The following is a 26,201-nucleotide window of genomic DNA, read 5'->3' on the forward strand; positions in this document are numbered from 1 at the left end:
GCTTTACTTCCTTTCCTCATCACTCGCCTCCACCACACTTGGTAATAATTATTTTTATCCAACAAAATACATTTTCTTGGCAGTAAGGAAAGGAATCTTTACTTATTCAACTGCAGTGTAAGGTAGAGGGGATTAGGCTGGTTTGGTAGAGTAGATGCTTTTCTGATCAATTCATCATCATCATCATGTGCCTAAGGTTTGGTTAGTACTGTGAGTCACTGTGGCTGGCAAATGTTGAAAGGGAACAATTTAAACAGATGTTAAACTGTTATGGAAGCCAAAATGAAATATATCACTTGGCTAGAAAAATGTGGCACAAGCAAAGAATGGATTTTTCAATTGTTTTGTAAGGCTGGGACAGAACTTAAGAAAGATTAAAGGAGTTAAGTGCTAGGAATTGACAGAGTGAGTGTGTAATGGGAGGGAAAAGAAAGACACCTTGTTTTTGCATTGCCTTGCATTGAAAACTTTGAAAATAAAAGACACCTTAACTTAACTTAAGTAGATGCATATTGCACAGCCAGCAATGCAGTGCTGATTCTGCCTCATTGAACCATGCAGATTTAAGGTCATCACGGGTGGCACTGGTGAAATGCCATAGGTAGGGAGGAAGGTGATGATTAATGCTGATGGGACACGCATTATCTGCTTCACTTGAAAAATACTGTGAGTCAAGAGAGTAGTCAGACATACCACCCCAACCCTTTGAATCAAACCTTTGATAAACCCATTCCAACCATGTAAAATAGGTGAGAAGAGTGACCCTATCCAGAAGAGCTCCTTTCTTTCTTCATTCTAAGCATTTACCCACTCATCATTGCATTGATCTTTCAGTATTATTATTATTCACCCTTGGCTTTGATGCATACCATTTACACTTTACATTCTCTCATCCAAATTCCAAACATGGCTCTGAACAAACCTTTCACCAACATCCATTTACCCAATACCCACCCAGGCATCCTTTCACCCATTCACACATCCAAGATCCAACCCACCAGAGGATTCCTTTCACACATCCAGGTTGGCATCCTTTTACCCCTATAACTTTTCATCCATCCTTTACCCACCCATACATCCTATCACTCACCTATATGATTATTATGCACCCTTCTGCCCACACATCCTTTCACTCATATTATATTTTACCCATCCTTTCTCCTTCCATCATTCTTTATTTTTTCCAGAAACCCATCATAGTTAAAGTCCAGTATGAACCTTTGTCTGGTGAGTTGAAGATAGAAGAGGCCATTAATACTCAACTTCTGCAGTATCTGCTAAAGCGGGGTGTTCATGAGTGAGTCAGCAACACTAGTACACCTTTGCGGTGAGTTTATTACTAATTGTCAATAAGCAAACAATATGACTTGCCATCGATGACCACTTCAGCTGCAGAGACTCCCCCTTTAACCGCTGGCACTGCCGCGTCTCTGCTGGCACTGGCACTGTCACTGCTGGTCCTGGCACTGGTGATCGGTGTGGATAGAAAAACCTTATACATTTTAGATGCTAGATACACCTCTACCTATTGTTTTTTAATAGCAAAATACAACCACAATACATCACTAAAATTCTTCTATCAAACCAATATCAGGTGGCCATTTTGTTGGTTGGCAATTTTTTAAATGCTAGGTAGTCGAGCAAAACAAAAACCTTTTTTAATGGAAGGGCAGAACTATTGATGGAACTGAGGTTTTGAAGAGAAATAAAAGGGTGCAAGAATTGGTCAATGAAGGACATATGGTCTTGGTTGGCAAATGCAATGGGGCCTTCCTCCTCATACTTCCAACCATGGTCATCAACAGCTGGTATACCATAATAATAATAGAATACATACACAACATTGAAGGGTCCAATTACATGACCATGTACAACACTCTTGTTTTACTGATTGAGCTGGAGCAAGAAAAAGAAAGCCTCCTCAACAAACATGCATAGAATACTTTGCTTTGGCATGCAATCTTCACAGAAGAGTACATGGGTTTTCTGAGCCTTACAGTACCACCAGTCCACAAGATATAATCTGGGAAAGGGAAAGCTTACTGACAAAGCAGATGAAAGGAAGCTACAGACAGAAACGTGAAATATAGAAAATAAGTAAATAGGATAATGCAGGATAAGAAGAATTTAGGAAACAGATAAATCAAAGAGAAGTCAGAGAAAAATTAGGAGACAGGCACAGTAAAAAGGTCAACAGTAATTCTAAATGAGGAGCAGTAAAAGTTAGGGAAATAAATATTAATATTAACAACAGGAGGGCTTAGTGGGGTCAGAGGAGCCATCTACCCTGGCACTTGTGGAGGCGGTACCTCCAGCTCCCTCACCTGCCTGACCAGCCCTCTTCTTGCCCCTGGATGCTGAATGATGTAAGAAAAAAAAAAAAAAGATTAGTGGTACAGTTAATAATCGCACCAACAATGTTTTTTGACAGGAAAAGGCAAACACAGTAACTTTTAACTTTTCTAAATCACAGTGCCTGTATAGTACTACTAACGTGGACCATTCTATTCCAAATTTCCTAACCCTATTCCACATTTCTTAAACTAAATCTTGGAATTACTAATAAATTGCAATGAATAATTCATCTCATTCTCAATCACTTTGACGGGCCAACTCAGTCTGCATTCTTAATGCATAGATGGATGCATGCATGCATAACTACACATCACTGGGAAATTGCTTGGTACTGTATACGAGTTACAAAAAATAAATGCACAAAGAAGTGAGAGAATGTGCTAACTCACTTATACTAATAACTATCACTATCTTAGTGACAGGACACAGGTAGAGTCTCTGAATTACTTCTTAAATAATCAGCCCAGGCGAGCGCCAACAGCAGGTACAATTAAGTAGTGCCAAGCACCTGTCTAGGTAACGATCATATAATATTTGTAACAAAGTTAACTTACCTGCGTGTGAGTAGCATGATTGCTATTTGGGGAAAAAATATTAGCATAGAATGCAACTGATAATTATTACTCTCCAAGCCCTGCAACCTCCACGCCTAGCAGGTCAAGCAGGTCTGTCTCCCTATCTAGGGTGTCGGCCAGCTGGTGCATCAGCTGACCTAGATCCTGGAGCTATGATTCACAGTCTTGCGCACCCTCTCTCAGCGCTGCCATCTCTCTTCCAGAGGCTGTACCCACCCCGGGACCTACCGACTACTGCCAGGATGGAGGGGAGGTGGTGCTGCACATAAAAAACTAGTGCTGCCACTTCCACCTCAGAAAAAATGGCCTGGGGGCTGCACCTCTTAACTGTGCCGCCACCCGCAAGGAAGGCGGCTCCTACTGGTGGTTTGGCGGAGGCCTGGCACTGCTGCTCCCCTGCTCTGCCATAGTGCTTGGGGGTAGATAGAAGAAAAGAACAAGGAAGGAAGGAAACAAATACGAAAGTAAAGCAAAAAATGTGAAAACTACAAAAGTCACAAAAAGACACAAACAAATTAGAAAAACATAAAATATAAAAACATAAAAAGAAAAGGTAAGACAATAAAAATTAGGGGAAATAAGTTTATACGTGTCGGATGGAAGAGATTAATAACGGATAAAAGTAGGCCCCAGCACCATAACAAAGCAAAAATCAAGACGGCCGCGCCCATGGGAAGCTCCTGGTGCCGTTTGCGCGAGATTTCCAGCGCAAGAACACACTTCGCATTACTAGTGACATTAAATGTCATGCAACCAGACGTGGCAAAAAACTTGCCCCCTTCACGGAACTCTGCATTGTAGTACGACTATGCGAACTTCGCCCAGGCATAGTCAAAACTGAGAAGATGACCATGGGGAAAAAGTTTAAGAAGTCAGGCACCTGGTACTTGAATGATTCAGTGGTGAAAAAAGAACAGATTACAAGTATTCGGTAGCCAAGAATCCTTTCAGACACATAAAGACAGTTAAAGATGTGTTAAAAGCTAAAGCTTCCTCCCTGCTTTCTTAGGCTTAGGAAAAAATATTGGGGTCCTTCTCTCAACTAGATTATCAAAGTCATCCGTGCAGAACTACTCCCTGCCATCATATATGACTTTGTAGTATTGCTAGAAAGTGGGTCTAAGCACTTGGATCAACTCATAACTAACCCTTCAACTAAGTATTTTGACTCACAAAACACCGCTTGCCTCTCCAGATCTGGTCGGAATTTGGTTGACTAAAACACATTCTAGAAAGACAACTGGCCTATATGAATATTTGTTTCAAGTTAAGAGCAGCAAGGAAAACAGCTAGAGCATGAGCTGTGGTTGAAAATGTCTGATCCAATAAGGACGTCTGCATTGTATACTTTCTTGGACCAGGTGCTGCAGTACTTCCAGGTACGGAATCTATGGTCTGCAGCGGTTTCATTTATCACATTCAAAAAGCTGCCGCAAAAGTCCATTGGGCAGCAGTAAATGGTGGAAGACAAGCAACATTTGGCAAAGTGGGCTAATCTTGAATGATTATGTAAAATGTGGTCCTCAGCCAAACTGGAGCCTTGGCTTTTCCAATGATATGAAGCACAAACTGCTGCAGTGTGACCTTGGAGGTCTGCCCATGCTTGAGTGTATCCCTAAAGAGCTAAAGAAACCATTTATTATTCTTCGAAATAGAGTCTCTACTTAGCAGTCAGTTTGCACCCTACCCAAGTAGAAACCCTCAATCTAGTCAGTATAAGGAGTCACTCTCCTAAGATGACCCCTGCTCATCCCATTGGTAGCTTGGCATGAGCAGTCAGGCTTATCTCAGGGGCAATGTGTTAAGTATTTGTAACCACACACACAGGAACACAGTAAACAAATTACAAATGGACACCACAACAGTTTAGAAAAATAGTGAATATTTATCTAAGTAAAACAAGACGAAAATGACAAAAATCTAATGTACACAAGCAAAGAAATAAATTTTTAAGGAATAAATTCCAATAAAGAGCTTAGAAACACAATAACTTCAACTGATGCTATCACAACATTGTGAGGGAGTCATTCCCAACAGTCAAACGCCACTCGGGAGGGAGTGTGCCACCGGTCATGGAGTCACATAGACCCGAAGTACAGTACCTTAGAAACAAGGCAGAGTCAAAGACGTGGAATGGATTTTGGGAGGTGAAGCTTTGCTGGAGCCAGTGCGTCATCGGTTTTTGCTGCTGCGCAGGAGGTGAGGTTTTGGTTCCTTAGTTTTACACAGGGAGGTGGGGTGCTGGTTACTTACGGAAACAGCGTAGGTGAGGTGGTGTCAGTAGCGAGGCGTCAATTCTTTACAATCCAGCAGGGTCGATGAGTCCAGCGGGTGAAGATGCGATGAGGTGACTTTGCGGTGTCGCGGTCACACCAGGGGGCCACAGGCATGCAGCAGAGTTGGGTGTCACAGACATCAGTGACTCGACACTCGGGACTCACGATGTTGTGGGACTTCAGAGGTGCTGCGGTTTCGTCGGCCCTTCGCGGTTGGTCGCTGTTGGCAAACTTCACCAGGGACCACGGCAGCGGCACAGAGTTGGTTTTGGAGTTGTCTGGAGTTGATGTGCTTGTTTCTTCTTGTTTTATGCCAGAATTCACTCTCAAGCGCAGAGGAGCTGGAGTGGGCACCTCTTGGCAAGTTAGGGTCCTCAGCAAGAGATCCCAGGGGCTGGCAGGTGAAGTCTTTGATGTCCCTGACACTTCTGAACAAGAGGCAAGCTGAGTCCAAGCCCTTGGAGAAACTTCACAAGCAGGATACACAGCAAAGTCCAGTCTTTGTCCTCACCAATGCAGAAGCAGCAACTGCAGGCCAATCCAGCAAAGTACACACAACAAAGAGGCAGTACTCCTCCTCACAGCTCTTCTCCATGGCAGAACCTCCTTTTGATCCAGAAGTGTTCTCAAAATCTGGGGTTTTGGATCAAATATTTATACTCTTTTCTGCCTTTGAAGTAGGCAAACCTCAAAGGAAAGTATTTGTAGTGCACAAGACCCTGTCTTTCCTTCCCTGACCCCAGACACTCTAGGGAGTTGGAGACTGCTTTGTGTAAGAACAGGCACAGCCCTGTTCAGGTGCAAGTGTTAGCCCCTCCCACCACTCTAGTCCAGGAAGACCCATCAGGATATGCAGGGCACACCTTAGCTCTCCTTGTTTGACTGTCTAGAGTGAATTCACAAACAACCCCACAGTCATCCTGAACCAGACATGTATTTTAGCAGGTAGGCACGGGCACAGAAAGGTTAAGCAAGAAAATGCCCATTTTATAAAAGTGGCATTTTCAAACTTATAAACTAAAAACCACCATTCCAAAAGATGTATTTTTAAATTCAGAGACCCCAAACTTCATATCGCTTTCTGCTCCCAATAGGAAACAGCACTTAAAAGATAGTTCAGAGCATTCCCCATGTTAACCTATGAGTGAGATTGGCCTTGCAACAGTGAAAACAGTAGAACATGTCCTAGTTTTCAAATGTACTGCGCCCTTCCCTTGGGGCTCCCTTGGACCTTCCTTAGGAGTGACTTACAGGTAGTAAAAGTGAAGGTTTGCGCCTGGCAAGTGGTTGCACTTGCCAGGTCAAACTGGAAGTTCCAAACTGCCCATACAGACACTACAAGGGCAGGTCTGAGACATGTTTACAGGGCTACTCATGTGGGAGGCACAATCAGCGCTACAGGCCCACTAGTAGCATTTGATTCACAGGCCCTGGGCACCTCTGGTGCACTTTACTAGGGGCTTACTAGTACATTGAATAAGTAAATCATGTATATACCAATCACCAATATCATTTAGACAGAGAGCACTTGCACTTTAGCACTGTGTATTGCTACATGCACTATGTGCAAGGTGGACAGTGGTGCAGTGTAAGGGCAATGATATATACGATGGACCATTGGCCTCTGCTTCCATTTTACATTGGCTCACGACTCCATCTTGTTGAGTCTGGTTCTGTGCGTGAAGCACTGTTCCGTGTTTTTCCACAAGCTTCTGCAAGCTGCAGGGTGGAGTGTTTTTCTGCTCAACTTCGCTCCATGTACCTGGTACGGAGGGCGCTATTTACATTCCACGAGCTATCAGTTAGGACAGGGGGATGCGCCTGTACTCAAGGAGGAATGCAAGCTTCACCTTGGAGCCCTCTTCCGGGAACCTGGCCCGTTCCGAGGAGACATCTCGAAGGGTGAACAAGGTACACCGCTGATTGCCTAATTTGTAAAGGAAGGGGTCTTTTTCTTGAAAAGACTCCTGGGTGTTAGTAAATACTATAAGGTCAGGAGCTCTTATGGACTAGCTCAGGAACTCTCTTCTGGGTTGGACGCAACGCCAGGAGGACTGATTGTCCCGAACAAGACTCCCTGCGCAGTTTGATTTGGGTTCCCTGGCGTGGTGTATGGCAAAGGGATGCAGAATCTCTTTTCGGCGAAGCCTTTCATTTTATAGTCATTTGAGTATATTGTGTGTGTATGTGTAGCATGCATTTGTTCTTGCAGCTACTTTCAGGTTATTTTTCATGATATCACAAAGTGCTTATATTTTTGCAGTTATTCTCATGTTATTTTTCATGATAGCACAGAGTGCTTATATTCTTGCAGTTATTCTCATGTTATTTTACATGATATTTTAGTGTGGCCAGTTTTGCTATATGAGAACTTGTCCCATAAATAAACGTGATTATTCTACTTAGTACAGTGTTTGAGAGTGATTGTTTCACATTGTGCCCTAAATTGATCTGAAGTGCATAGTTCTGTTATTCTGAAGTGTCAAGCAACCCACACTGGTCAGCAGTGGTAAAGTGCCCAGAGTCCTAAAGCCAACACAAGCAGGTCAGAAAAAAATAGAAAGAAGTGAGGGGGGTAGAGGATTGGGGATGACCCTGCAAAAAGGGCCAGGTCCAACAGCTATTAATTGTAGGATCTGCTATACAGATGAGGAATCTAGTATCCACACACTGTATGTGTCTGATGGTATTGGAAGAAAAGCTGCTCTTATGAAACTTATTTTTAATCAGTTAGGCCTCCGGTCTTGTAGGCAAGTGGTGATGGCATGTCACCATGTAAAACATCTACTACTTTCAGTGTAGTATGTGAAATGTATTAGTATTGCAGAAATAAACCTTGACTCTGGACAATTGGTTATAATGAGCCCATACAGATTGAGCACTTTGCTGAGAAGCACAGCGGACTATATCGGAGACCTTGTACAGTCAGGTAAAATTGCACCTCGCACTTTACCATAGCTGCACTTTACCATATCTGCTCCTGGCACCAGCACTTTAACTCTTTACTGTCAACACAAGTGCTTTACTGTTTCACTGCCTTCATACTGGCGAGGTGGACTGAAACAGCTTCGATCCCTGCATGGTTAGCTGCCCGAAGATGAACATGGTATTTTCCATGAAATATGCCATTTCGTCCGTGAACTAATAACTGTGAGGAATCTGTAAGATCTTTTATAATCTTCGATGCAGTTGTTCCTTTCTTACTTTGTTTTTAGGATGTTGATGTTTCGATCTTTGTGAAATACTTGAAGGTTTTTTAAAACAGATGTTCCTGTCATAAATGCTTTAATCTTGCATGTGTGGTTTTAATTAACTAATGCATTGGCTCAATACATTTGAAATTGAGTTGTCCAGCAACTAACTTCTTTTCTTCTCTCCTTCATCTCTTCCTCCCTCACTTACTTCCTTTTTTTAATAAAGTGCTGCATGCCACTACACTAGTATACTTTAAAAGGCTTGAAGTGGAGAGCAAAGAATTGTTAATCATACGTTGACCTATGTACACGTTTTGTACACATTAATTGATTGCAAATTCAAAAACCACCGCAAAAGCCAAATGTCTTGTCTTTTTTTTTATGTGCTAATAATTCATTGACTGACAATTTTATTTGTATCTTTTTATTGCAGTAAAGTAAGGGTGTGAAAGGGTCGGTGTCATGCTCTAAGAACACATTTTAGGTATTTTCGGGTATGGGTTGGATTCGGGAGTCGCAAGAACTGCTTATTGCAGGGGCAAACAAACTAAGGAACTGGGTTTGGTCGTTGCTCACCAACGGGAGTTGAAATATAAGGAATCTCACTGACTGGATGTATCTTCTGTCTGACATTGCCATGCACCTTAAAGATCCACCATATGCTGTTTCCTGAACTCACAACCCCTTTTCATTCCTCTACATTTGCCCCTTATGGCAGCAATATCAAGCCTGCACAGTCTACAAGTGCTGCAGCAATGGCACACCCCTTGCCAGCGATAAGTTTTGATGCATACTCCAGAGGGAAGCACAGAGACACATCATAGAAAGCAGAAGCTACAGTTGATCCCTCTCCCTCAAAGAAGCATCCCTTGGTAGCCTGAAGAAAGCTGGCAAGGTTGGAAAAGCTTTCAGTCACAAGGGTGAAATGTGAGTGGCACAAGCAGGGCAACCAGGGATCTTAGAGCAGCAATCAACACAAGTGCTTTACTGTCCAACGCCTTTGCTCCATTAGTTGGAGGCACTCATTACAATACATGAGTACTTAGGTGCTCAAAATTCCACAGCGCCAGCATCAAACATTTTGGTGGAAGACTCCAGCTTGGCTCTCATAACTCCACCATGCTTTCTGAGAGGTACTTCTACAGAATGTAGGGCACCAATACACTATAGAAGTATTTCCATGACTGTGGCCACCCAGAAATTAGCAGCCAACAAAAATCTCACTGCAAGGCAGCCACTTCAATTCCTGAACACACGACAAGCAAATGGGCTTGAATACAAAACAGTAGACACAAAGAGGGGCTGCTTTCTGTCGCATCAAACATTTCGAATTTTAAAGTGAATTTCATATAAGAAAAAAGAGACTGGCATGCATTGCATTTTTTAACAACTACACATTTGAAAAACAGGCATATGTTTTCGTCTGGTAGGTATCTTCAATAGCAATATGTCTGTTTCACAATACACCCTCCTAATCATTTTGATGACATACGATGGCCATCTTATCTTGGGCTTAAGCCTTTTGATCTGTATGGGAGTCAAAGGACAGTTTACACAGGGCTTTCAGAGACTCCATTAACATCGGGCATCGGGGGCAAGGGCATGCAATTGTCTCCTCATGGCTTGCACTGCACTCAACACAACGGGTCTGTTGGAAAATGGGTTATTGGTAAGGGCAGGCAAGTACCTACACTTAGCAATAGGCCACAAACCTCCACTTAGGTCCAGTTAGGTCTCAGTAAATTAAACCCAGCTCAACCCTTGGTAGCTTGGGAACGAGCGACAAGGCTTAACTTAGGAGATAGAGTGTAAAGCATTCAAAGATCACAAAACAGTAATCAAATAAAACACAGGAAACAGTTTGAAAATCCAAAATCAATTTATAAAAATAGATTTTATTTTTATCTTTAAAATGACACCAAAAGGAATATAATCGGATAAGGGGAACCAGAGATATGAATTTGTAAAGAATTATTGCTTTCTAGCGCATAGAAACAAAAAGCACCAATCTGGTCATCTGGCCGCACCTCGACCGGGGTAAAGTCAAAGTTTAAGGCCAACCGTGATGGAGCCCGGCTCAGCTACAGGAAGCCTCACTCAAAAGTTTACCTTAGGACTTAGTCGTTTTTCTGAAGATTTCCTTCAGCGGGACGAACCTGCCAGTCCAATATGAGCTCCTGGAGCTCCTCTTCAGATATGCGTCGCAGGAGCCCTCAGTGGAGATTTTTACCTTCGGACTTAGTCGTTTTTTTGAGGTGAAAATCCTTCGACTGGGGCAAACCTGGATCTTGATAGCCCTTCTCGGATACGCTGGCTGGGAGGTCCCGGTCAACTTCGTACGTTTGGGCTTAGTCTCTTTTTAGGAGATTTTCTTCACCGGGACGAACCTGCAAGTCAGGCCAGGTCGAGGTTGAGGCAACCCAGGTAGAGTTGCTGTGGCGGGTCGGTCCCTCTATGGAGCTTTTTTTCAAAAGTTCTCCAAACGTCTCCAAACCTCTGGATCTTCTTCCAGGTGTTCTTTTAAGGTTCTTTTGAGGTCCACGGCTCACCCCAAGGTTCCAGAAGCCCTGTAATGCTCCTTGGGGAGTGGACTACAACTCACAGAATGCACCTGGTGCAAACTCCTTTTTGGACACTGGACAGTGGTCAGCTGGTTGGTTTCTTCAGGAGTTGGTGCAGGGGACTCTGGTTAGCACGTTTTCACCTGTAGCAAACAGGGAGTCCCTTCTTGAACCAGTTGAAGCCAGGCAAAGTCCTTCTTGTGGTGAAGCCCAAGTGTGCAGCTGGTGCAGTCCTTCAGAGTGCAGGGTCCAGGTGCAGGCCAGGGGTCCAGCACGGTAGTTCTTCTTCTCCTGTAATTCTTCCTTGTTGGGATCTGATGGGCTGCCAGAGGCTGGCTAATCAGAGCACAGCAGCAAAAACACTGCAGGGCTGAAGTTGGCAACTTTTCAGGTAAAGTGTAAAACTCTTTACCTGAACAAGTTATATTAAATGCAACAACTGGAAGTTGTGGGATTTATTATAACAATCAATTTGACACCAAACTTCTGGTATCTGTTACTTAAGGGGTTTTAACATTTAAAATAAAGTCTCCCATTCTAACCTATGGAGGCCATTCACTACAATGAGGGAAAAACAAATTTGGCTGTTTTACCTCACCAGGGCTCATAAAACTATTTTGCATGTAACTTTCATTTAAAAGCAGCCAACAAGGCAGGCCTGCCTTTAACCCCTTCTGTGCCCAGGACGTAATGGTTACGTCCTGAGGCACAGTGCTGCTGTGCCCAGGACGTAACCATTACGTCCTGTGCACAGAGCCCAGAGGGAGCGCTCTCGCTCCCTCTGTGGGGTTCCCCCCCACCCCCCCAAGTCAGGGATGGAAGGGGAAGCCCTTCCCCTCCCACCCCCGACCCCCCCAACCCCCCCTGTGACGTCAGCGCGCGAGCGCGCGCTGATTAGTCACAGGGTCTCCCCCATCGCGCTGGAAGCAGAGCTTCCAGCACGATTGAAAAAGAAATGCTTTTGCATTTCTTTTTCAATCCCATGGGGGAGGCCCCGAGAGGCTTCAAAGGGAAGGAAATGTATTTCCTTCCCTTTGAAGTCTCTCACAGGTTTCAAAAGCCGGATTGCTTGCAATCCGGCTTTTGAAACCCCACTAGACACCAGGGATTTTTTTTTTTCTTCTTGAAATTGGCAAAAGGGAGCAACCCCTAGGGCAAGGGTCGCTCCCAGGGGGGCATTTTTTTAGGAAGGCCTTTTCTGCCCCCCCTGGGGGCAGATTGGCCTATTATTAGGCCGATCTGCCCCCAGGGGGGGCAGAAACCTCTAGGCACCAGGGACCATTTTTTTTTTTTTTTTGTGATGAATTCTTTTTTTTTAGGTGGGGAGCGATCCCTTAGGCAAGGGTCGCTCCCCTACGGGGCAATATATATTTAGGCCATTTCTGCCCCCATTGGGGGCAGATTGGCCTATTTTGATAAGGCCAATCTGCCCCCAAGGGGGGCAGAAACCATTAGACACCAGGGAGTTTTTTTTTGCGCGCGAATGTCACGCAACAAAGCGACCCCTTTGGCAAGGGTCGCTCCCAGGGGGGGCAATTTTTTGAGAAGGCCTTTTCTGCCCCCCCTGGCGCAGATCGGCCTATTATTAGGCCGATCTGCCCCCAGGGGGGGAAGAAACCTCTAGGCGCCAGGGCAAATTTTTTTTTTGTGTTTTTTTTTTTTGTTCTTTTTTTTTTTTTAGAGATGGGGAGCGACCCATCAGGCAAGGGTCGCTCCCCTGGGGGGGCAAATTGTATTTAGACCATTTCTGCCCCCCTGGGGGCAGATTGGCCAATTTTAGGTCAATCTGCCCCCAAGGGGGCAGAAGCCACTAGGCACCGGGGATTTGTTTTTTGGCACCAATGTCACGCAGGGGGAGCGACCCCGTAGGCAAGGGTCGCTCCCGGGGGGGGGGGTGGGGGGGCAAATTTATTTTAGGCCATTTCTGCCCCCCCGGGGGACAGATCGGCCTATTATTAGGCCGAACTGCCCCCGGGGGGGGGCAGAACACTCTAGGCGCCAGGGCAATTTTTTTTTTGTGTTTTTTTTTTTTTGTTGTTTCTTTTTTTAGAGATGGGGAGCGACCCATCAGGCAAGGGTCGCTCCCCTGGGGGGGGCAAATTGTATTTAGACCATTTCTGCCCCCCTGGGGGCAGATTGGCCAATTTTAGGTCAATCTGCCCCCAAGGGGGCAGAAACCACTAGGCACCGGGGATTTGTTTTTTGGCGCCAATGTCACGCAGGGGGAGTGACCCCGTAGGCAAGGGTCGCTCCCGGGGGGGGGGTGGGGGTTGGGGGGGCAAATTTATTTTAGGCCATTTCTGCCCCCCCGGGGGACAGATCGGCCTATTATTAGGCCGAACTGCCCCCGGGGGGGGGGAAGAACACTCTAGGCGCCAGGGCAATTTTTTTTTGTGTTTTTTTTTTTTGTTGTTTCTTTTTTTAGAGATGGGGAGCGACCCATCAGGCAAGGGTCGCTCCCCTGGGGGGGCAAATTGTATTTAGACCATTTCTGCCCCCCTGGGGGCAGATTGGCCAATTTTAGGTCAATCTGCCCCCAAGGGGGCAGAAACCACTAGGCACCGGGGATTTGTTTTTTGGCGCCAATGTCACGCAGGGGGAGCGACCCCGTAGGCAAGGGTCGCTCCCGGGGGGGGGCAAATTTATTTTAGGTCATTTCTGCACCCCCGGGGGACAGATCGGCCTATTATTAGGCCGAACTGCCCCCGGGTGGGGGGCAGAACACTCTAGGCACCCGGGCAATTTTTTTTTTGTGTTTTTTTTTTGTTGTTTCTTTTTTTAGAAATGGGGAGCGACCCATCAGGCAAGGGTCGCTCCCCTGGGGGGGCAAATTGTATTTAGACCATTTCTGCCCCCCTGGGGGCAGATTGGCCAATTTTAGGTCAATCTGCCCCCAAGGGGGCAGAAGCCACTAGGCACCGGGGATTTGTTTTTTGGCGCCAATGTCACGCAGGGGGAGCGACCCCGTAGGCAAGGGTCGCTCCCGGGGGGGGGGTGGGGGTTGGGGGGGGAAATTTATTTTAGGCCATTTCTGCCCCCCCGGGGGACAGATCGGCCTATTATTAGGCCGAACTGCCCCCGGGGGGGGGGGGGCAGAACACTCTAGGCACCAGGGCAATTTTTTTTGTGTGTTTTTTTTTTTTTGTTGTTTCTTTTTTTAGAGATGGGGAGCGACCCATCAGGCAAGGGTCGCTCCCCTGGGGGGGGCAAATTGTATTTAGACCATTTCTGCCCCCCTGGGGGCAGATTGGCCAATTTTAGGTCAATCTGCCCCCAAGGGGGCAGAAACCACTAGGCACCGGGGATTTGTTTTTTGGTGCCAATGTCACGCAGGGGGAGCGACCCCGTAGGCAAGGGTCGCTCCCGGGGGGGGGGTGGGGGTTGGGGGGGCAAATTTATTTTAGGGCATTTCTGCCCCCCCCCCCTGGGGCCGGCTGAGCTACAGGCCAAACACCACAGGTAGGCACCTTGCAAAAAACACCTCTGTTTTCTGTGAAAAAATATGTTGTGTCCACGTTGTGTTTTGGGCCATTTCCTTTTGTGGGCGCAAGGCCTACCCACAGAAGTGATGTACCATTTTTATCGAGAGACTTAGGGGAACGCTGGGTGGAAGGAAATTTGTGGCTCCTCTCAGATTCCTGAACTTTCTGTCACCGAAATGAGAGGAAAAAGTGTTTTTTGGGCCAAATTTGGAGGTTTGCAAAGGATTCTGGGTAACATAACCTGGTCGGAGCCCCGCAAGTCACCCCATCTTGGATTCCCCTGGGTTTCTAGTTTTCAAAAATGCACTGGTTTGCTAGGTTTCCTCAGGTGTCGGCTGAGCTACAGGCCAAAATCCACAGGTAGGCACTGCTTTTTTATAAACAAATGTGATGTGTCCACGTTGTGTTTTGGGCCCTTTCCTTTCGTGGGCGCTAGTCCTACCCACACAAGTGAGGTATCATTTTTATCGGGAGACTTGGGGGAACGCTGGGTAGAAGGAAATTTGTGGCTCCTCTCAGATTCCTGAACTTTCTGCCACAGAAATGTGAGTAACATGTGTATTTTTAGCCAAATTTTGAGGTTTGCAAAGGATTCTGGGTAACAGAACCTGGTCCGAGCCCCGCAAGTCACCCCTCCTTGGATTCCCCTAGGTCTCTAGTTTTCAGAAATGCACAGGTTTGGTAGGTTTCCCTAGGTGCCGGCTGAGCTAGAGGCCAAACTCTACAGGTAGGCACTTCGCAAAAAACACCTCTGTTTTTTTCCAACATTTAGGATGTGTCCACGTTGCGCTTTGGGGTGTTTCCTGTCGCCGGCGCTAGGCCTACCCACGCAAGTGAGGTATCATTTTTATCGGGAGACTTGGGGGAACGCTGGGTGGAAGGAAATTTGTAGCTCCTCTCAGATTCCAGAACTTTCTGCCACAGAAATGTGAGGGACATGTGTTTTTTTAGCCAAATTTTGAAGTTTGCAAAGGATTCTGGGTAACAGAACCTGGTCCGAGCCACACAAGTCACCCCTCCTTGGATTCCCCTAGGTCTCTAGTTTTCAGAAATGTACAGGTTTGGTAGGTTTCCCTATGTGGCGGCTGAGCTAGAGGCCAAAATCTCCAGGTAGTCACTTTGCTAAAAACAGCTCTGTTTTCTGTGATGTGTCCACGTTGTGTTTTGGGGCATATCCTGTCGCGGGCGCTAGGCCTACCCACACAAGTGAGGTATCATTTTTATCGGGAGACGTGGGGGAACGCTGGGTGGCAGGAAATTTGTGGCTCCTCTCAGATTCCAGAACTTTCTGCCACAGAAATGTGAGGAACATGTGTTTTTTTAGCCAAATTTTGAGATTTGCAAAGGATTCTGGGTAACAGAACCTGGTCCGAGCCCCGCAAGCCACCCCTCCTTGGATTCCCCTAGGTCTCTAGTTTTCAGAAATGCACAGGTTTCGTAGGTTTCCCTAGGTGGCGGCTGAGCTAGAGGCCAAAATCCACAGGTAGTCACTTTGCTAAAAACAGCTCTGTTTTCTGTGATGTGTCCACGTTGTGTTTTGGGGCATATCCTGTCGCGGGTGCTAGGCCTACCCACACAAGTGAGGTACCATTTTTATCGGGAGACTTGGGGGAACATAGATTAGCAAAACAAGTACTATTGCCCCTTGTCTTTCTCTACATTTTTTCCTTCCAAATATAGGAGTGTGTGTAAAAAAGACATCTATTTGAGAAATTCCCTGTAATTCACGTGCTACTATGGTCACCCCGGAATTCAGAGATGTGCAAATAACCACTGCTCCTCAACACCTTATCTTGTGCCCTTTTTGGAAATGCAAAGGTTTTCTTGATAGCAATTTTTTACTCCTTATATTTCAGCAAATGAATTGCTGTATACCCGGTATAGAATGAAAACGCACTGCAGGGTGCAGCTCATTTATTGGCTCTGGGTTCCTCGGGTTCTTGATGAACCTACAAACCCTATATATCCCCGCAACCAGAGGAGTCCAGCAGACGTAACGGTATATTGCTTTCGATAATCTGACATTGCAGGGAAAAGTTACAGAGTAAAACGTAGAGAAAAATTGATGGTTTTTTCACCTCAATTTCAATATTTTTCTTTTTCAGCTGTTATTTTCTGTAGGAAACCCTTGTAGGATCTACACAAATGACCCCTTGCTGAATTCAGAATTTTGTCTACTTTTCAGAAATGTTTAGGTTTCTGGGATCCAGCATTGGTTTCATGACCATTCCTGTCACTGACTGGACGGAGGCTGAAAGCACAAAAAATTGCACAAATGGGGTAAGCCCCAGTAAAATGCCAAAATTGTGTTGAAAAATTGGGTTTTCTGATTCAAGTCTGCCTGTTCCTGAAAGCTGGGAAGCTGCTGAGTTTAGCACCGCAAACCCTTTGTTGATGCCATTTTCAGGGGAAAAACCACAAGCCTTCTTCTGCAGCCACTTTTTCCAATTTTTTTGAAAAAAACGAAATTTTCACTGTATTTTGGCCAATTTCTTGGCCTCCTTCAAGGGAACCCACAAAGTCTGGGTACCTCTAGAATCCCTAGGATGTTGGAAAAAAAGGACGCAAATTTGGCTTGGTTAGCTTATGTGGCCAAAAAGTTATGAGGGCCTAAGCGCGAACTGCCCCAAATAGGCAAAAAAAGGCCCGGCACAGGAGGGGGAAAAGGCCTGGCAGCGAAGGGGTTAAAATGACAATGGGCACCTCAGCAGTGCACCTATGGGGGCGCTATCTATGCTTGGGTCCCTAAACCTCCATGCCCTACCATATACTAGGGACTTATAGGTAGGTTAACTTTGCCAATTATAATTAGCCTAATTTGCATATCCACTTTACACAGAGCACTGGACCTGGGACTGGTAAGCAGTACCCAGGGCACAGCCAAGAGTCAGTAACCACCAGTACCTGTCCAAAAAGTTTGGGGGTGACCAGGGCAAAAAGGAGGACTTTCCTACACTGCCCCCCCAGATGAAAGGTGATGGGTACTAACCTACACCCTGGTAGTTCTCATCAGCTACGTGGAAAAACCTGGAAAGGCCATCTGCATTGGCATGGGCAGTCCCAGGTCTGTGCTCCACTGTGACGTCCATCCCCTTTAGGGAAATGGACCACCTTAACAGTTTTGGGTTCTCCCCCTCATTTGCATCAACCATCTGAGAGGTCTGTGGTCAGTTTGTACACAGAAGTGAGTGCCAAACAGGTATGGCCTCAACTTCTTCAGGGACCAGACCACAGCAAAGGCCTCCCTCTCAATGGCACTCCATCTTTTCTCTCTGGGGAGTAGTCGCCTGCTGATGAAGGCAACTGGTTGATCTTGGCCCTCTTCATTAACTTGTGCTAACACTGCCCCAATCCCTTCCTCTGAAGCATCTGTTTGCACTATAAACTCCTTGCTATAGTCAGGGGCCAGTAACACTGGTGCTGAACACATAGCCTGTTTTAGGGTGTCAAAAGCCTTCTGACACTCTGGGGTCCAAATGACCTTCTTGGGCTGTTTCTTGGAGATAAGCTCAGTCAGGGGGGCCACCATGGTCCCATAACTCTGAACAAACCTCCTGTAGTACCCAATCAGGCCAAGAAAGGCCCTGACCTGAGTCTGGGTTTTAGGAGCCTCCCAATCCAGGATAGTCTGGATCTTGGGCTGGAGAAGTTGTGCATGGCCTCCACCAACAAGGTGGCCCAGGTACACAACTGAGCTTTGCCCTATCTGGTACTTGCTTGCCTTGATAGTCAGGCCTGCTTGAAGCAGGGCCTGAAGCACTTCCTTCAGGTGGACCAGGTGGTCCTCCCAGGTGGAACTGAATACAGCTATATCATCTAGATAAGCTGCACTGAAAGATTCCAACCCAGACGGGACTCTATTCACCAACCGTTGGAAGGTGGCAGGAGCATTTTTCAGGCCAAAGGGCATCACCTTGAACTGAAAGTGGCCCTCTGGTGTGGAAAATGCTGACCTCTCCTTAGCTCCTGGACTTAAGGCAATCTGCCAGTATCCTGAGGTCAGATCAAATGTGCTCAGGAATTTGGAAGCCCCCAACCTATCAACGAGCTCATCAGCTCTAATTATGGGGTGAGCATCAGTCCTAGTGACTGCATTTAGACCTCCGTAGTCCACACAGAATCTCAATTCTTTCTTCCCACTTTGAGGATTAGGTTTGGGCACCAGTACCACTGGACTGGACCAAGGACTGTCAGAGGGCTCAATTACCTTGAGCTCCAACATCTTAGCCACTTCAGCTTTGATGTTGGCCTTGACCTGGTCAGACAGCCTGTACAGCTTGTTTTACACAGGTAATCTGTCAACATCATGGACACACCAATTGGTGAGTCTAGGGGTCAGGGAGAACAGGCTAGCAAACTGCTCCAAAACTTTTTTGCAGTCTCTTTGTTGCTGGTCTGTCAACTTGGGAGAGAGTACCACTCCCTCCACTGACCCATCTTGCTCATTTGAGGACAGGAGGTCTGGCAGAGGTTCACTCTCCTCCTCCTTCCCTTCATCAGTGACCATCAACATGGTCATGTCTGCCCTGTCCTGGTGAGGTTCAATCTGTTGACATGCAGGATCCTATAAGGATTCCTGGGGTTGCCAAGATCCACCAAGTAGGTGACCTCACCCTTTTTCTCCACAATTGGATAGGGCCCAGTCCATTTGGCCTGAAGGGCCCTGGGAGCCATGGGCTCCAAAATCCACACCAGCTGTCCTGGGTGATACTCAGGCATGGTAGCCTTCTGGTCATGCCAGAGCTTCATGAGCCCTTAGCTGTCCTCTAGGTTTCCGCTTGCCTTCTTCATGTACTTAGCCATGCGTGACCGCAGGCCCAGCACATAATCCAGCAAATTATCCTTGGACTCTTTGAGGGGCTTCTCCCAAGACTCTCTCACCAAGCACAATGGGTCTCTTACAGGGTGCCCAAACAGCAGTTCAAAGGGGCTGAACCCAACCCTCTTCTGTTGCACCTCTCTGTAGGCAAACAGGAGGCATCCCATCTCCTCCTGAGCTTGTCAGACAAACCCATGATCATGCCCTTCATGGTCTTTTAAAATCTTTCTACCAGACCATTGGTCTGTGGATGATAGGGGGCGGTGAACTTATAAGTAACACCACACTCATCCCACATGGCTTTCAGATAGGCAGACATAACATTTGTGCCCCTATCTGAGACCACCTCCCTTGGGAATCCCCCTCTGGTGAACACACCAAGTAGGGCCATAGCCACTGTGGGAGCAGTGACTGTCTGGAGGGGTATTGCCTCAGGGTACCTGATGGCATGGTCCACAACCACCAAAATGTACCTCTTGCCTGAGGCAGTTGGTGGGTCTAGGGGACCAACAATGTAAATCCCCACCCTCTCAAAGGGAGTCCCAACCACTGGCAGTGGTATCAAGGGAACCTTTGGCTTGCCCCCTGCCTTGCCACTGGCTTGGCAGGTAACATAGGAGCTGCAAAACTCCCTGACTTTTTCTGACATTTGTGGCCAATAGAAATGGTTGACCAGCCTGTTCTAGGTCTTGGTCTGTCCCAAATGTCCAGCTAAGGGAATATCATGACTTAAAGTGAGGAGGAATTCTCTATACTTCTGGGGGACCACCACTCTCCTGGTTGCCCCTGGTTTGGGGTCCCTTGCCTCTGTGTAGAGAACTACATCCTCCCAGTAAACCTTGTGGGTCCTACTGGTATCCCCTTGTTCTTGCCTGGCAGCAGTCTGCCTTAAGCCCTCAAGAGTGGGACACTCTCTTTGTCCCTGGCACAACTCTTCTCTGGTGGGCCCACCTGCCCCCTGCAGTTCTGCCAAGTCAGGCAGAGCTTGCAGGGGAAGTGGCCCGCCCTCGGAGGTCAGATCTCCCCTCAGGTTTGGATTCCTCCTGATCCTCTGTACTTGTGGGGGCTGGCAAGCCAGAACCAGTACCCTTCTCTTCTTCTTGGAGGTTTGGCCCATTGTTCCAGGGTCCAAGTGTCCAGCACTTCCCTGTTGTGTTGCCTGTGACCTGGTCACAGCACACACCCCTTCAGGGAGGTCCAGCATCTCTGCATGGACCCTTCTCTCCACCTCTGACTATTCAGATGCTTCAAGATCATTTCCCACTCCACTGGGAGGGCAGGAGCTACAGCTACCTTCTTAGGGCCAGTCACACCTCCCCATTCCAGGCTCACCATAGCCATGCGATGGAGTTTGGTACTGCTATCTGCATAAGTCACTTGGTGGAAGACACCAGGTAAGACCTGTTCTGGAGAAACCAGCTTCTCTGTGACCATTGTCACACTGGCTCCTGTACCTATCAGAGCTTCCACCTCAGTCCCATTGACTTTAGGCCTTCTCCTATATCTCTCCATACTGGGAGGTAAGGTGGCCATAGTTGCAATGTCCACCCCACCCACGGATACTAAGGTGACCTCTGTGCACCCTGATCCCAGCCCTGGGCCAACTTCCACCCCCATTCCTACACTAGCAATCCCCTGGGATTGCCCACCAGTGGGGGGCTTCTTGGAGCAGATAGCATCTCCTCTTTTGTGTCCAGGTTGATGACACTCAAAGCACTTGCCAGCCTTAGCAAGCTCCTGAAACTTTCCTGCTTTAACAGGATCATAATGCTTCCCCTGATACCCTTTCCCCTTAGAAGTGGAATGGCTCAGGGCTCCCCCACCCTGAGATGTTTTTGGGGACTCTTGTGAGGACTCCTTGGGCTTTTTATCATCTTTCCCTTGGTTCCTCCCCTGAGAAGAACCATATACTCCCTTTTTCTGATTACCCCCTGGGGGTTTCTGGTTAACCCTAGTTCTTAACCAGTCATCTGCTGCCTCCTCCACCTCTCTGGAGTTGGTCAACTTACAATCAACTAGATACTGGCGGAGCTTCTCTTGGACACAATTGGTTAGAAGGTGCTCCCTCATAATCAAATTGTACAGCCCCTTAAAGGTACTTACCTTGTTGCCCTGTATCCAGCCCTCTAGTGTTTTAACTGAGATGTCCACAAAGTCCACCCAGGACTGGGTACTTGTCTTTTGGGTGTCCCTAAACTTGAGCCTATACTGTTCTGGGGTCAGACCAAACCTTTTAGTCAAGCATCTCTTCATACTGGGGTATGAATCTACCTCCTCCCCCCTTAAGGTTAGGAGCCTATCCCTCCCAGAGTTGGGGACTAACTCCCAAAGAAGTGAACCCCAGTACTGAGGCTTAACTCTCCTCGTCTGGAGGGCCCTCTCAAAGGCCCCCAGCCACTTATCTATGTCATCGCCCTTCACATAGGCAATAACCACCCCCTTGAATAATCAGGGGCAAAAAAAAAACACCTATAGACACCTCAGCTGTTCTGTCGCTGCAACCATCTCTTTTCTCTTCCCTTGCCCACTTTTTCTTTTCTAGGGCCAGCTTTTCTGCCTCGAAAGCTATAAATGCTAGTTGGGCCTCCAGCTCTCTTTCCCTGAGGGACAGGTTCTCTCTTACTAAAGGAACCCTCTTCCCCCAACTAGCTTTGGGTATGCCCCTAGTGACTGTATGTAATGAGGACCGGTCTTCCTCATCCTCACTTGGGCTCAGATGCCCTCCCTCCCCTGAGTGGTTGGAGCTAGCATTCTCCCCTGCTTCTTCCTCCTCTGGAGCTTCCTCTGAGCCTACTCCTTGGGCCTTAGCCCATGCTGTCAGGGATTTAATCAGATCATGCTTCCTGAGGTCAGTGGTTGCAGGCAACCCCCTTGCAGTACACAACTCCCTAAGCTGGACTACTGTCAGTGTGGGTAGGCTAGCCAGATCAAGCTCCATGATTACCTAGTTTTGTGTCAACAAACAAACTTTTTTCAAAAATTGGAAACTTGAATTTAGAAAAATCAAAAAAATTCAATAATTGAAATTCATCCAAATTAAAAAATTAAAAACAATTTTTGCACAAGGACAATTTAAAGGATTTTTAATTTGTTTTACTTAAAACTAATGTGATACCGAACAGGATCCCACCACTGCGCACAAAAAATGTTGGAAAATGGGTTATTGGTAAGGGCAGGTAAGTACCTACACTTAGCAATAGGCCACTAACCTCCACTTAGGTCCAGTTAGAGCTCAGTAAATGAATCCCAGAATTAATACCAGACACTGCGCACCTCAGCAGTGCGCCTATGGGGGCACTACCTATGCTGGGGTCCCTAAACCTCCATGCCCTACCATATACTAGGGACTTGTAGGTAGGTTAACTTTGCCAATTATATTTAGCCTAATTTGCATATCCACTTTACACAGAGCACTGGCCCTGGGATTGGTAAGCAGTACCCAGGGCACAGCCAAGAGTCAGTAACCACCAGTACCTGTCCAAAAAGTTTGGGGCTGACCAGGGCAAAAAGGAGGACTTTCCTACAGGGTCCTTGGAGGGCTTTTATGTAATGTGAAGGGACATGGATTGGAGAAGACTTCTTTTTCCCTTACTGTCTGCCCCTCCCTTAAATGAAATTAGATGAATCTTAGTACAATGCCATAATTCACCCTGGCTGACAACTCAAAAGTCAAAGGCTATTCTGTAGGCTTGTCTCAATTAGGGGTGAGAAAAGAATTCCGCTCTGCTAGCAGAATTCTACCTTCTCCATGCTTCCCCCAGAACGCGGAGTTCCGAAAAACTCTGCGAAGTGACACGCAGTGGAGTTTTTACTCTTGTGCGGCTTGCCAACTTTAAATTGGTGAGTGAAAGTGAGAGACATCTCTATGTTGGCAAGTGCGAGCAAGATTTTTGGATGCTCATGGTTGGAGCAGGTCACACCCGCCCGCATTGAGAAAGCTGCTGCTCGCATTGAGGAAGCTGCCGCTCGAGTAGAAAATCTACTCAAGTGACAGAAAGAAGTGTGGCGCTCGGTGTGATGCAGTTTTTGCTGATTTTACAACTCGGGAGAAAAACCTGGTGCTGAAAATCAGCACAAACAGTGCAACTCAACCAAACTCTGCCGCTTGCGGAACTCAACGTAGCACAGCAGAGTTTTTTCGGCACTTTGCAGAGTTCCACATACCAGAACTCCACCCAGGCCTTGTTTCAATATAAATGACAAAAAACAACAGAGCTAATACCTAAAGAAGGCTGACCCTTTGTTCAATGCTATGAGGTAAACATACTAATGTTTCATGGAGTGTAGCACAGGAACCAAAATTGCTGAGCTGCATGCGAGAGTGAATAGAACAGCTCCATATCTTCTAAAACATGGTTTTGTTTCTCTCTCCCTTGTGCCAGCTCACATGCAAGACTGCGTTTGTAATGTCAAGCAGATGTTTTCTAGTGGTACAATTCCAGAATAAAACACTATGGGGGTCATTCCTACCCTGGCGGTCGGTGTTAAAGCGGCGGCCAGCCCGCCAACAGTCAGGCGGTAAAAAAAATGGAATTCTGACCCTGGTGGGAACCACCAACACAGCCCGCCACTTTAACACTCCGACCGCCACGGCGGGACAAACAAACAGCGCGGCGGTCACCGCCAACAGACAGGCGGCAGACAATGTACCGCCCACCCTATCACGACCCACCAATCCGCCACCTTTTCCGGTGCGGGAGCCCCGCCGATAAAAACACGGCGGAAACAGACTACGAACGGGAAAACGCTCACCTCTATACACTCCACGAGGAATCTGGACAGCATGGAACCCGAATTAAACATCCTACCAGCTATTGTCTACCTGCTCCTCTACCAGGAGCACGAACGCCGGCGCAGACGACAACGGTGAGTACTGCACCTACGACACAGGGGAGGGGGGAGGAGAAAAGGTTACGGGCACACACATACGCGACACACCCACCCCCCCCAAATCCCTACACACCAATGCAGAGCAACAAGTCAGAGTGACACCCCCCAAACCCCCCGGAAGAATGCAAAGACAAAATAAATTGATCATGAAAATTGAAGTATATTATAGCATATTTGAAGTTAAGTGAAATATGAAATATCTAAATAAAATATATTACAACATGAACAATATATACATAGCCCAAAAGTCCGGCACATATTGGCTACCTTCCATTGTTCGTGGGCCAATGTGCATAAACACATGGGCAAAGCCCACACACGAGACCCGATTCCATTGGAGAGAACACTGCTGGGGCATCAGATAATAAAACTACAGGCACCTCAGGGAGAAGGGAAGGGGGGGGCACCTCAGCCACATGAGTCCACGACGTGAGATCCACGAGGGGCCTCCATGCCCACTGTACCATCCTGGGGAGTGCAAAGCCACAGTCTCTCAAGTCCCTACAGTGGGTGGATTGCCCACTGTACCATCCTGGGGAGTGCAAAGCCACAGTCTCTCAAGTCTCTACAGTGGGTGGGTTGACCACTGTCACATCCTGGGAAGTGCAAAGCCACAGTCCATCAGGTGGATTACAGACTCCACTGGTTATTGAGGAGGCATGTTGGCCAGAGTGCTTCGTGAAGCCCTGCCCTACACAGATCCGGCCCTGCCAATGGGCCAGCGGTGCTTGAGATGAAGGGCCCAGCGGAGCGCTGCTTGACAGGAAGGGCCCAGCGGAGCAGTTCAGAGACGGCGGTGCCCAGCGGAGCGGTGCTTGACAGGAAGGGCCCAGCGGAGCGGTGCTTGACTGGAAGGGCCCAGCGGAGCGGTGCTTGACAGGAAGGGCCCAGCGGAGCGGTGCTTGACAGGAAGGGCGCAGCGGAGCGGTGCTTGACTGGAAGGGCCCAGCGGAGCGGTGCTTGACAGGAAGGGCCCAGCGGAGCAGTGCTTGACAGGAAGGGCCCAGCGGAGCGGTGCTTGACTGGAAGGGCCCAGCGGAGCGGTGCTTGACTGGAAGGGCCCAGCGGAGTGGTGCTTGACAAGAAGGGCCCAGCGAGCAGTTCAGAGACGGCGGTGCCCAGCGGAGCGGTGCTTGAGTTGAAGGGCCCAGCGGAGCGGTGCTTGACTGAAAGGGCCCAGCGGAGCGGTGCTTGACTGAAAGGGCCCAGCGGAGCGGTGCTTGACAGGAAGGGCCCAGCGGAGCAGTTCAGAGACGGCGGTGCCCAGCGGAGCGGTGCTTGAGTTGAAGGGCCCAGCGGAGCAGTGCTTGACAGGAAGGGCCCTGTTCAGCGGTTCTTGAGACGGCGGGCCCTGTTCAGCGGTGCTTGTCACGGTGGGGCCCTGTTCAGCGGTGCTTGTCACGGCGGGGCCCTGTTCAGCGGTGCTTGAGACGGCGGGGCCCTGTTCAGCGGTGCTTGTCACGGCGGGGCCCTGTTCAGCGGTTCTTGAGACGGCGGGGCCCTGTTCAGCGGTGCTTGTCACGGCGGGGCCCTGTTCAGCGGTTCTTGAGACGGCGGGGCCCTGTTCAGCGGTGCTTGTCACGGCGGGGCCCTGTTCAGCGGTGCTTGTCACGGCGGGGCCCTGTTCAGCGGTGCTTGAGACGGCGGGGCCCTGTTCAGCGGTGCTTGAGACGGCGGGGCCCTGTTCAGCGGTGCTTGTCACGGCGGGGCCCTGTTCAGCGGTGCTTGTCACGGCGGGGCCCTGTTCAGCGGTGCTTGTCACGGCGGGGCCCTGTTCAGCGGTTCTTGAGACGGCGGGGCCCTGTTCAGCGGTGCTTGTCACGGCGGGCCCTGTTCAGCGGTGCTTGTCACGGCGGGGCCCTGTTCAGCGGTGCTTGTCACGGCGGGGCCCTGTTCAGCGGTGCTTGTCACAGCGGGGCCCTGTTCAGCAGTTCTTGAGACGGCGGGGCCCTGTTCAGCGGTGCTTGTCACGGCGGGGCCCTGTTCAGCGGTGCTTGTCTTGTGTTCCTGGGGAACCGGATCTGGCCAATAATTCCCGCTCAGTCGCCA

This window comes from Pleurodeles waltl, chromosome 7, assembly GCF_031143425.1.
Source record: "Pleurodeles waltl isolate 20211129_DDA chromosome 7, aPleWal1.hap1.20221129, whole genome shotgun sequence".
In the NCBI taxonomy this organism is placed as follows: domain Eukaryota; kingdom Metazoa; phylum Chordata; class Amphibia; order Caudata; family Salamandridae; genus Pleurodeles; species Pleurodeles waltl.